Consider the following 12,099-nt stretch of genomic DNA (forward strand, 5'->3'; position numbering starts at 1 on the left):
TTTTCTTACTGCTGACTGTAACTTAAAGCGATGGATAGAAAAACAATACACATTTGAGTTTTCTATGCAGAATACTACACTAACTATGGGCAACATGAATTATTTATTTGTAAGCATGAAAGGGAAGACATTTGCTGATGAGAAGAATTTTACTTTTCTCCAAACCCACTTTGACTGATTTTCAGGGTCAACTTTAGGAGAATTCCACAACATTTTGTCCAGATATCACTGGATCAAACCAGAAATATCCAGTTCAGTTCTGGCTAACTCAATCCCAGATCTTGCTACAGCCTCTGTGTTTCTTTGTGTGTTCTGGACATTATCCATGGACTTCATGGTTTTGAATGAAGTTTAGCTTGTAACATTTTCTTTTCTTGTTGCTGACGGCAATGGAGGGAACTGGATACAAAAACCCTACACATTCGAGTTTTCTAGGCAAAATGAAACAGTAACCATGGGCAACATGATATATTTGTTTGTAAACATGAAATTTTTAACTTTTATTTAATGAATATAGATTTCCAAAGTACAGCTTATGGATTACATTGGTTTCCCCCCCCAATGACTTCCATCCCACCCGCAACCCTCCCCTTTCCCGCTCTCTCTCACCTTCCATTCTTATCAAGATTCATTTTCAATTCTCTGTATATCAGAAGATCAGTTTAGTATACATTAAGTAAGGATTTCAACAGTTTGCACCCCCATAGAAACACAAAGTGAAAAATACTGTTTGAGTACTAGTTATAACATTAAATATCAATGTACAGCACATTAAGGACAGAGATCCTACATGAGGAGTAAGTGCACAGTGACTCCTGTTGTTGACTTAACAAATTTACACTCCTGTTTATGGCATCAGTAATCTCCCTATGCTCCAGTATGAGTTTCCAAGGCTATGGAAGCCTTTTGAGTTCACCAACTCTTATCATATTTATACAAGGTCATAGTCAAAGTGGAAGTTCTCTCCTCCCTTCAGAGAAAGGTACCTCCTTCTTTGAAGACCTTGTAAACATGAAATTAAAGACACTTGCCGATGAGAAGAATTTTACTTTTCTCCAAAACCAATTTGACTGTGATCTTCTGGGTCCATTTCACACAAATTTCACAACAATTTTCTGGATATGGCTGGATCAAACTGGAAATATCTGGTTTGGTTGTTGCAAACTCAATCCCAGATCTTGCTACAGCCTCTGTGTTTGTTTGTGTGCTGTGGACATTATCCATGGACTTCACAGTTTGTAATGAATGTTAGCATCCAACATTTTGTTTTCTTGCTGCTGAATGCAGTTGAGGGAACTGGATCCAAACCCTACAATTTCATGTTTCTAGGCAGAATTCTACAGTAACAGTAGACAACATGGTATATTTGTTTGCAAACATAAAATTAAAGACACTTGCAGATGAGAAAAATTTTACTTTTCTCCAAAACCAGTTTGACTGTGATTTTTTGGGTCCATTTCACCCAAATTTCACAATAATTTGTCCGGATATGGCTGTATCCAACTGGAAATATCCAGTTCGGTTGTGGCTAACAAAATCTCAGATCTTGCTACAGCCTCGGTGTTTGTTTGTGTTTTCTGAACATCATACATGGACTTCAAGGTTTTGAATCAATTTTAGCATGTAACATTTTATTTTCCAGCTGCTGACTGCAATGGAGGGAACTGCAAACTAAACCCTACACATTCGAGTTTTCTAGTCAAAATACTACAGTAACTGTGGACAAAATGATGTATTTGTTTGGAAAAATGACATTGAAGGCACTTCCCAAAGAGAACTATTTTACTTTTCTCAAAAACAAGTTTCACTATGATTTTCTGTGTCCATGTCACCTGAATTCCACAACACTTTGTACAGATATGGCTGGATCCAAACAGAAATATCCAGTTTGATTGTTGCTAACTCAATTCCAGATCTTGCTACAGCCTCTGTGTTTGTTTGTGTTTTCTGGACATTATCCATGGACTTCAAGGTTTTGAATGAATTTTTGCATGTAACATTTTGTTTTCCAGCTGCTGACTGCAATGGAGGGAACTGCATAGAAAAACTACACGTTCAAGTTTTCTAGTCAAAATACTGCAGTAACTGTGGGCAAAATGATATATTTGTTTGGAAACATAACATTGAAGGCACTTCTGAAAGAGAAGTATTTTACTTTTCTCCAAAACCAGTTTCACTGTGATTTTCTGTGTCCATTTCATTCGAATTTCACAACACTTTGTTCTGAAATGTCAAGATCAAATTGGAAATATCCAGTTCGGTTGTTGCTAACTCAATTCCAGATCTTGCTACAGCCTCTGTGTTTGTTTGTGTGCTCTGGACATTATCCATGGACTTCACGGTTTGGAATAAATTTTAGCATGTAACGTTTTGTTTTCTTGCTGCTGAATGCAGTTGAGGGAACTGGATATAAAAAAAAACCTACAAATTGAAGTTTTCAGGCAGAAAACTACAGTAACTGTGGGCAACATAAATTATTTGTTTGTAAACATGAAATTAAAGACACTTTCTGAGGAGAAGAATTTTACTTGTCTCCAAAACCAGTTTGACTGTGATTTTCTGGTTCTATTTCACCCAAATTCCACAACACTTTGTCTGGATATGGCTAGATCAAACCGGAAATATCCCATTCAGTTGTGGCTAACTCAATCCCAGATCTTGCTAAGCCTCTGTGTTTGTTTGTGTGTTCTGGACATTATAGATGGACTTCATGGTTTTGAATGAATCTTAAGATGTAACATTTTGTTTTCTTGCTGCTGAATGCAATGGAGGGAACTAGATATAAAAGCCCTACACATTCGAGGTTTCTAGGCTGAATGCTACAGTAACCATGGGCAACATGAATTATTTGTTTGTAAACATGAAATCAAAGACACTTGCCGAGGAGAATAATTTTGCATTTCTCCAACAAAAGTTTGACTGTGCTTTTTCTTGGTCACTTTCACCCGAATTCCACAACACTTTGTCTGCATAAGGCTGGATCAAACCATAAAGATCCAGTTCGGTTGTGGCTAACTCACTCCCAATCCTTTCTACAGCTAGTTCATTTGTTTGTGTTTTCTGGACATTATCCATCGACTTCAAGGTTTGGAATGAATTTTAGCATGTTACATTTTGTTTTCTTACTGCTGACTGCAATGGAGGGAAGTGGTTACAAAAACCCAAAACATTCCAGTTTCCTAAGCCTAATACTGCAGTAACCATGGGCAACATGATATATTTGTTTGTAAACATGAAATTAAAGACAATTGCCGATGAGAAGAATTTCACTTTTCCCCAAAACAAGTTTACCTGTGATTTTCTTGGTCCATTTCACACGAATTTCACAACACTTTGTACTGGTTTGGTTGTGGCTAACTCAATCCCAGATCTTGCTACAGCCTCTGTGTTTGTTTGTGTTTTCTGGACATTATCCATGGACTTCACGATTTTGAAAGAATGTTAGCATCCAACATTTTGTTTTCTTGCTGCTGAATGCAGTTGAGGGAACTGGATCCAAACCCTACAATTTCATGTTTCTAGGCAGAATTCTACAGTAACAGTAGACAACATGGTATATTTGTTTGCAAACATAAAATTAAAGACACTTGCAGATGAGAAGAATTTTACTTTTCTCCAAAACCAGTTGGACTGTGATTTTCTGGGTACATTTCACCTGAATTCCACAACACTTTGTCTGGATATGGCTGGATCAAACCAGAAATATCCCATTCGGTTGTGGCTAACTCAATCCCAGATCTTGCTACAGCCTCTGTGTTTGTTAGTGTTTTCTGGACATTTTCATTGGACTTCAAGGTTTTGAATGAATGTTAGCATGCAACATTTTGTTTTCCAGCTGCTGACTGCAATGGAGGGAACTGCAAACAAAAACCCTACACATTCGAGTTTTCTAGTCGAAATACTACAGTAACACTGGGCAAAATGATACGTTTGTTTGGAAACATGACATTAAAGGCACTTCCCACAGAGAAGTATTTTACTTTTCTCCAAAACCAGTTTGACAGTGATTTTCTGTGTCCATTTCACTCGAATTCCACAACACTTTGTCCGGATATGGCTGGATCCAAACAGAAATATCCGGTTCAGTTGTTGCAAACTCAATTGCAGATCTTGCTATAGCCTCTGTGTTTGTTTGTGTTTTCTGGACATTATCTATGGACTTCATGGTTTGGAATGAATTTCAACATGTTACATTTTGTTTTAATGCTTCTGACTGCAAAGAAGGAAACTGGGTAAAAACACCATACACAATCGAGATTTCCAGGCAGAATACTACAATAACTATGGGAAACATGAATTATTTGTTTGTAAACATGTAGTTAAAGAAAATTGCTGAAGAGAAGAATTTTAATTTTCTCCAAAATCATTTTCACTGTATTTTCTGGGTCCATTTCATCCACATTCCCCAACACTTTGCCCAGATATGGCTGGATCAAACTGGAAATATCTGGTTTGGTTGTGGCTAACTCAATCCCAGATCTTGATACAGCCTCTGTGTTTGTTTGTGTTTTCTGGACATTATCCAGGGACTTCACAGTTTTGAAAGAATGTTAGCATCCAATATTTTGTTTTCTTGCTGCTGATTGCAATGCAGGGAACTGTATCCAAAACCCTACAATTTCATATTTTCTAGGCAGAATAATACAGCAACCAAATGCAACATGAATTATTTGTTTGTAAAAATGAAATTACAGACACTTGCTGAGGAGAAGGATTTTAATTTTCTCCAAAACCAGTTTGTCTGTGATTTTCTGGTTCAGTTTCACTTGAATTTCACAACACGTTGTCCCGATATGGCTGCATCAAACCACAAATATCCAGTTCGGTTGTGACTGACTCAATCAAATCTTTATGCAGCCTCTGTGTTTTTGTGTTTTCTGGACATTATCCAAGGATTCAGGGTTTTGAATGAATTTCAGGATGTAACATTTTGTTTTCTTGCTGCTGACTGCAATGGAGGGAACTGCATACAAAAATAACACACATTCAAATTTTCTAGGCAGACTACTACAGTAACCATGGGCAACATGAATTTTCCTTTGTAAACATGACATTGAAGGCACTTCCCACAGAGAAGAATTTTCTTTTCTCCAAAACCAGTTTGACTGTGATTTTCTGGGTGCATTTCACTGGAATTCCACAACACTTTGTCCGGATATAGCTGGTTCAAACTGGAAATATTCCGTTCCATTGTTGCTAACTCAATCCCAGATCTTGCTACAGCCTCTGTGTTTGTTTGTGTTTTCTGGACATTATCCATGGACTTCATGGTTTAGAATTAATTTTAGCATGTAACACTTTGTTTTCTCAGTGCTGACTCCAATGGAGGGAACTAGGGACAAAAACCATTCACATTCGAATTTTCTAGGCAGAATACTAAAATAACAGTGGGCAACATGAATTATTTGTTTGTAAACATGATATTGAAGGCACTTCCAAAAGAGAAGAATACTACTATTCTCCAAAACCAGTTTGTGATTTTCTGGGTCTATTTCACCCAAATTCCACAACACTTTGTATGGACAAGGCTGGATCCAAACAGAAATATCCAGTTCAGTTCTGGCTAACTCAATCCCAGAATTGCTACAGCCTAGGTGTTTCTTTGTGTTTTCTGGACATTATCCATGGACTTCACCGTTTGCAATGAATTTCAGCATATAACATTTTCTTTTCTTGCTGATGACTGCAATGGAGGGAACTGGATACAAAAACCCTACACATTCCAGTTTTCTAGGCAGAATGCTACAGTAACAATGGGCAACATGAATTCTTTGGTTGTTAACATGACATTGAAGGCACATCCCAAAGAGAAGAATTTTACTTTTCTCCAAAACCAGTTTGACTGTGATTTTCTGGGTCCATTTCACCCAAATTCCACAACACTTTGTCCGGATATGGCTGGATCCAAACAGAAATATCCCATTTGGTTTTTTGCTAACTCAATCCAAGATCTTGCTACAGCTTCTGTGTTTGCTTGTGTTCTCTGGACATTATCCATGAACTTCACCATTTGCAATGAATTTCAGCATTTAACTTGTTTTCTTGGCTGCTGACTTCAATGTAGGGAACTGCATACAAAAACAATACACATTCCAATTTTCTAGGCAGAATCCTAGAGTAACCATGGGCAACATGAATTATTTGTTACCATGACATTGAAGGCACTTCCCAAAGAGAAATATTTTACTTTTCTCCAAAATCAGTATGACTGAATTTCTGGGTCCATTTCACCCGAATTCCACAACACTTTGTCCGGATATGGCTGGATCAAACCGAAATATCTGGTTCGGTTGTTGCTATCTCAATCCCAGATCTTGCTACAGCCTAGGTGTTTCTTTGTGTTTTCTGGACATTATCCATGGACTTCACCATTTGCAATGAATTTCAGCATATAACATTTTCTTTTCTTGCTGCTGACTGCAATGGAGAGAACGGGAATACAAAAACCCTACTCATTCCAGTTTTCTAGTCAGAATGCTACAGTGACCATGGGCAACATGAATTCTTTGGTTGTTAGCATGACATTGAAGACACTTGCCGATGAGAAGAATTTTACCTTTCTCCAAAACCAGTTTGACTGTGATTTTCTGGGTCCATTTCACCAGAATTCCACAATACTTTGTCCGGATATGGCTGTTTCAAATAGGAAATATCCCGTTCCACTGTTGCTAATTCAATCCAAGATCTTGATACAGCTTGTATGTTTCTTTCTGTTTTCTGGACATTATCCATGGACTTCATGGTTGGCAATGAAATTTAGCATTTAACTTGTTTTCTTGCTGCTGACTGCAATGGAGAGAATGGGAATACAAAAACCCTACACATTTGAGTTTTCTAGGCAGAATACTACAATAACCGTGGGCAACATGAATTCTTTGGTTGTTAACATGACATTGAAGGCACTTCCCAAAGAGAAGAATTTTACTTTTTCCAAAACCAGTTTGACTGTGATTTTCTGGGTCCATTTCACCAGAATTCCACAATACTTTGTCCGGATATGGCTGGATCAAATAGGAAATATCCCTTTCCATTGTTGCTAACTCAATCCAAGATCTTGCTACTGCTTGTATGTTTCTTTCTGTTTTCTGGACATTATCCATGGACTTCACAGTTTGCAATGAAATTCACCATTTAACTTGTGTTCTTGCTGCTGACTGCAATGGAAGGAACTGCATACAAAAACAATACACATTCGAGTTTTCTAGGCAGAATACAACAGTAACCATGGGCAACATGATATATTTTTTGTAAACATGACATTGAAGGCACTTCCAAAAGAGAAGAATTTTACTTTTCTCAAAATCCAGTTTGATTTTGACTGTGATTTTCTGGGTCCATTTCACCTGAAAATGACAACACTTTGTCCGGATATGGCTGGATCAAACTGGAACTATCTGCTTTGGTTCTGGCTAACTCAATCCCAGATCTTGCTACAGCCTCTGTGTTTGTTTGTGTTTTCTGGGCATTATCCGTGGACTTCATGTTTGGAATAAATTTTAGCATGTAACATTTTGTTTTCTTGCTGCTGACTGCAGTGGAGGGAACTTGGAAAAAAAAAAACCCTAGACATTCAATTTTTCTAAGCAGAATACTAAAATAACAGTGGGCAACATGAATTATTTGTTTGTAAACATGACATTTAAGGCACTTCCGAAAGAGAAGAATTTTACTTTTCTCAAAATCCAGTTAGGCTGTGATTTTCTGGATCCATTTCACCCGAATTCCAAAACACTTTGCCAGAATATGGCTGGATCAAATAGTAAATATGCCTTTCAATTGTTGCTAACTCAATCCAAGATCTTGCTACAGCCTAGGTGTTTCTTTGTGTTTTCTGGACATTATCCATGGACTTCACCATTTGCAATGAATTTCAGCATTTAACTTGTTTTCTTGCTGCTGACTGCAAAGGAGAGAACTGGATACAAAAACCCTACACATTCCAGTTTTCTAGGCAGAATGCTACAGTAACCGTGTACAACATGAATTCTTTGTTTGTTAACATGACATTTAAGACACTTGCCAATGAGAAGAATTTTACTTTTCTCAAAATCCAGTTAGGCTGTGATTTTCTGGGTCCCTTTCAACTGAATTCCACAACACATGTCCAGATATGGCTGGATCAAACCGAAATATCTGGTTCGGTTGTTGCTATCTCAATCCCAGATCTTGCTACAGCCTAGGTGTTTCTTTGTGTTTTCTGGACATTATCCATGGACTTCACCGTTTGCAAAGAATTTCAGCATATAACATTTTCTTTTCTTACTGCTGACTGCAATGGAAGGAACTGGATACAAAAACCCTACACATTCCAGTTTTCTAGGCAGAATGCTACAGTAACAATGGGCAACATGAATTCTTTGGTTGTTAACATGACATTGAAGACACTTATTGATGAGAAGAATTTTACTTTTCTCCAAAATCAGTATGACTCTGATTTTCTGGGTCCATTTCACCCGAATTCCACAACACTTTGTCGGATTGGCTGGAGCAAACTGGAAATATCCGGTTCAGTTTTGGCTAAGTCAATCCCAGATCTTGCTACAGTCAGTGTTTCTTTTTGTTTTCTGGATGTTATTCATGGACTTCATGGTTTGCAATGAATATTAGCATATAATATTTTATTTTCTTGCCGCTGACTGCAATGGAGGAACTGCCTATTGGAATTACACATTGGAATTTTCTAGGAAGAATGCTAGAGTAACAGTGGGCAACATGAATTATTTGTTTGTATACATGACATTGAAGACACTTGCTGATGAGAAGAATTTTACTTTTCTCCAAAACCAGTTGGACTGTGATTTTCTGGATCCATTTCACCTGAATTCCACAACACTTTATCCGGATATGGCTGGATCAAACCATAAATATCCGGTTCAGTACTGGTTGACTCAATCCCAGATCTTGCTACAGCCTCATTGTTTGTTTGTGTTTTCTGGACGATATCCATGGACTCCACGGTTTGCAATAAATATGAGCATGTAACATTTTGTTTTCTTGCTGCTGACTGCAATGGAGGGAACTGGATACAAAAACCCTACACAATCAATTTTTCTAGGCCGAGTACTAAAATAACAGTGGGCAACAGGATATATTTGTTTGTAAACATACATTGAAAGCATTTCGGAAAGAGAAGAATTTTACTTTTCTCCAAAACCAGTTTGACTGTGATTTTCTGGGTCCATTTCACCTGAATTCCACAACACTTTATCCAAATATGGCGGGATCAAACAGGGAATATCCCGTTCAGTTGTTGCTAACTCAATCCAAGATCTTGCTACAGCTTCTGTGTTTGTTTCTGTGTTCTGGACGCTATCCATGGACTTCACAGTTGGCAATGAATTTCTGCATTTAACTTGTTTTCTTGATGCTGAATGCAAGGGATTGAACTGCATACAAAAACAATACACATTCGAGTTTTATACACAGAATACTACAGTAACCATGAGCAACATGAATTATTTGTTTGTATACATGACATTGAAGACACTTGCTGATGAGAAGAATTTCACTTTTCTCCAAAACCAGTTTGACCTGATTTTCTAGATCCATTTCACCCGAATTCCACAGCACTTTGTCCTGATATGGCTGGATCAAACAGGAAATATCTGGTTAGGTTCTAACTCAGTCTCAATCTCGCTACAGGTTCTGTGTTTTTTTGTGTTTTCTGGACATTATCCATGGACTTCATGGTTTGGAATGATTTTAGCATGTAACATTTCGTTTCTTGCTGCTGATTGAATGGAGGGAACTGGATACAAAAAACCTACACATTTGATTTTTCTAGGCAGAATACTAAAATAACAGTGGGCAACATGATATATTTGTGAACATGACATTGAAGGCATGGGCTAATGAGAAGAATTTTACTTTTCTCCAAAACCAGTTTGACCTGATTTTCTGGGTCCATTTCACCCAAATTCCACAACACTTTGTCTGGATATGGCTGGATCAAACTGGAAATATCCAGTTCATTTGTGGCTCACTCAATCCCAGATCTTGCTACAGCCTCTGTGTGTGTTTCTGTGTTCTGGACATTATCCATGAACTTCATGGTTTGCAATGAATATTAGCATGTAACATTTGGTTTTCTTGTTGCTGACTACAATGGAGGGAACTAGATACAAAAACAATACACATTCGAGTTTTCTAGGCAGAATGCTACAGTAACCATGGGCAACATGAATTATTTGTTTGTAAACATGACATTGAAGGCACTTTCCAAAGACAAGAATTTTACTTTTCTCTAAAACCAGTTTTACGGTGATTTTCGGGGTCCATTTCACCCGAATTCCACAACACTTTGTCTGGATATGGCTGGATCAAATAGGAAACACCCGGTTCAGTTATGACTAACTCAATCCCAGATCTTGCTACAGCCTTGGTGTGTGTTTGTGTTTATTGGACGTTATCCATGGACTTCATGGTTTTGAATGTATTTGAGCATGTAATATATTGTTTTCTTACTTCTGACTGCAATGGCGGGAACTGGATACAAACACCCAACACATTCGTGTTTTCTAGTCAGAATACTAAAATAACATTGGGTAAATTGGTATATTTGTTTCTAAACATAACATTGAAGGCATTTCTGAAAGGGAAGAATTTAACTTTTCTCCAAAACCAGTTTGTCTGTGATTTTCAGGGTACATTTCACCCAAATTCCACAGCACTTTCTCCTGATATGGCTGGATCAAACAGGAAATATCCCGTTCGGTGGTGGCTAACTCAATCCCACATCTCCCTACAGCTTCTGTGTTTGTTTGTGTTTTCTGGACTTTATCCATGGACTTCACGGTTTGCAATGAATTTCAGTATGTAACTTGTTTTCTTGCTTCTGATTGCAATGGAGGGAACTGGATACAAAAACAATCCACATTCGAGTTTTCTAGGCAAAATGCTACAGTAACCATGGGAAACATGAATTATTTGCTTGTAAACATAACATTTAAGGCACTTCCGAAAGAGAAGAATTTTATTTTTCTCCAAAACCAGTTTGACTGTGATTTTCTGGGTCCATTTCACCCAAATTCCACAACACTTTGTCCAGATATGCCTGAATCAATCAGGATATATTCCGATCAGTTACTGCTAACACAATCCAAGATCATGCTACAGCCTCGGTGTTTGTTTGTGTGTTCTGGACGTTATCCATGGACTTCACGGTTTGCAATGAATTTCTGCATTTAACTTGTTTTCTTGCTGCTGATTGCGATGGAGGGAACTGGATACAAAAACAATACGCATACAAGATGTCTAGGCAGAATGCTTCAGTAACCATGGGCAACATGAATTATTTGATGTAAACATGACATTGAAGACACTTGCTGATGAGAAGAATTTTACTTTTCTCCAAAACCAGTTTGACTGTGATGATCAGAGTCCATTTCACCCGAATTCCACAATACTTTGTCCGGATATGGCTGGATCAAACCAGAAATATCCGGTTTAGTTCTGTCTCACTCAATCCCAGATATTGCTGCTGCTGTTTGTTTGTGTTTTCTAGACATTATCCATGGACTACACGTTTTGCAATGAATTTCAGCATTTAACATTTTGTTTTCTTGCTGCTGACTGCAATGGAGGGAACTAGGTACAAAAACCCTACGCATACCTATTTTCTAGGCAGAATGCAACAGTAACCATGGGCAACATGAATTATTTGTTTGTATACATGACATTGAAGACACTTGCTGATGAGAAGAATTTTACTTTTCTCCAAAACCAGATTGACTGTGATTTTCGGGGTCCATTTCACCCAAATTCCACAACACTTTGTCTGGATATGGCTGGATCAAACCGGAAGTATCTGGTTGGGTTGTGGCTAACTCAATCCCAGATCTTACTACAGTCAGGGTTTCTTTTTGTTTTCTTATGTTACCCATGGACTTCAAGGTTTGCATAGAATATTAGTATGGAATATTTTATTTTCTTGCTGTTGACTGCAATGGAGGAACTGGATATAAAAAGCCTACACACTGGAGTTTTCTAGGTAGAATGCTACAGTAACCATGGGCAACATGAATTATTTGTTTGTATACATGACATTGAAGACACTTGCTGATGAGAAGAATTTTACTTTTCTCCAAAGCCAGTTTGAGT

General features: G+C 37.7%; 1 pseudogene; it reads right to left on the reverse strand.

Annotated features, from left to right (window-relative positions):
- Window positions 1-9,137: 9,137 nt before the first annotated feature.
- Window positions 9,138-12,099, reverse strand: part of LOC138845149 (mothers against decapentaplegic homolog 5-like) — an 85,043-nt pseudogene continuing 82,081 nt past the window's right edge.

Source organism: Oryctolagus cuniculus, chromosome 14 (assembly GCF_964237555.1).
Source record: "Oryctolagus cuniculus chromosome 14, mOryCun1.1, whole genome shotgun sequence".
NCBI classification, from domain to species: domain Eukaryota; kingdom Metazoa; phylum Chordata; class Mammalia; order Lagomorpha; family Leporidae; genus Oryctolagus; species Oryctolagus cuniculus.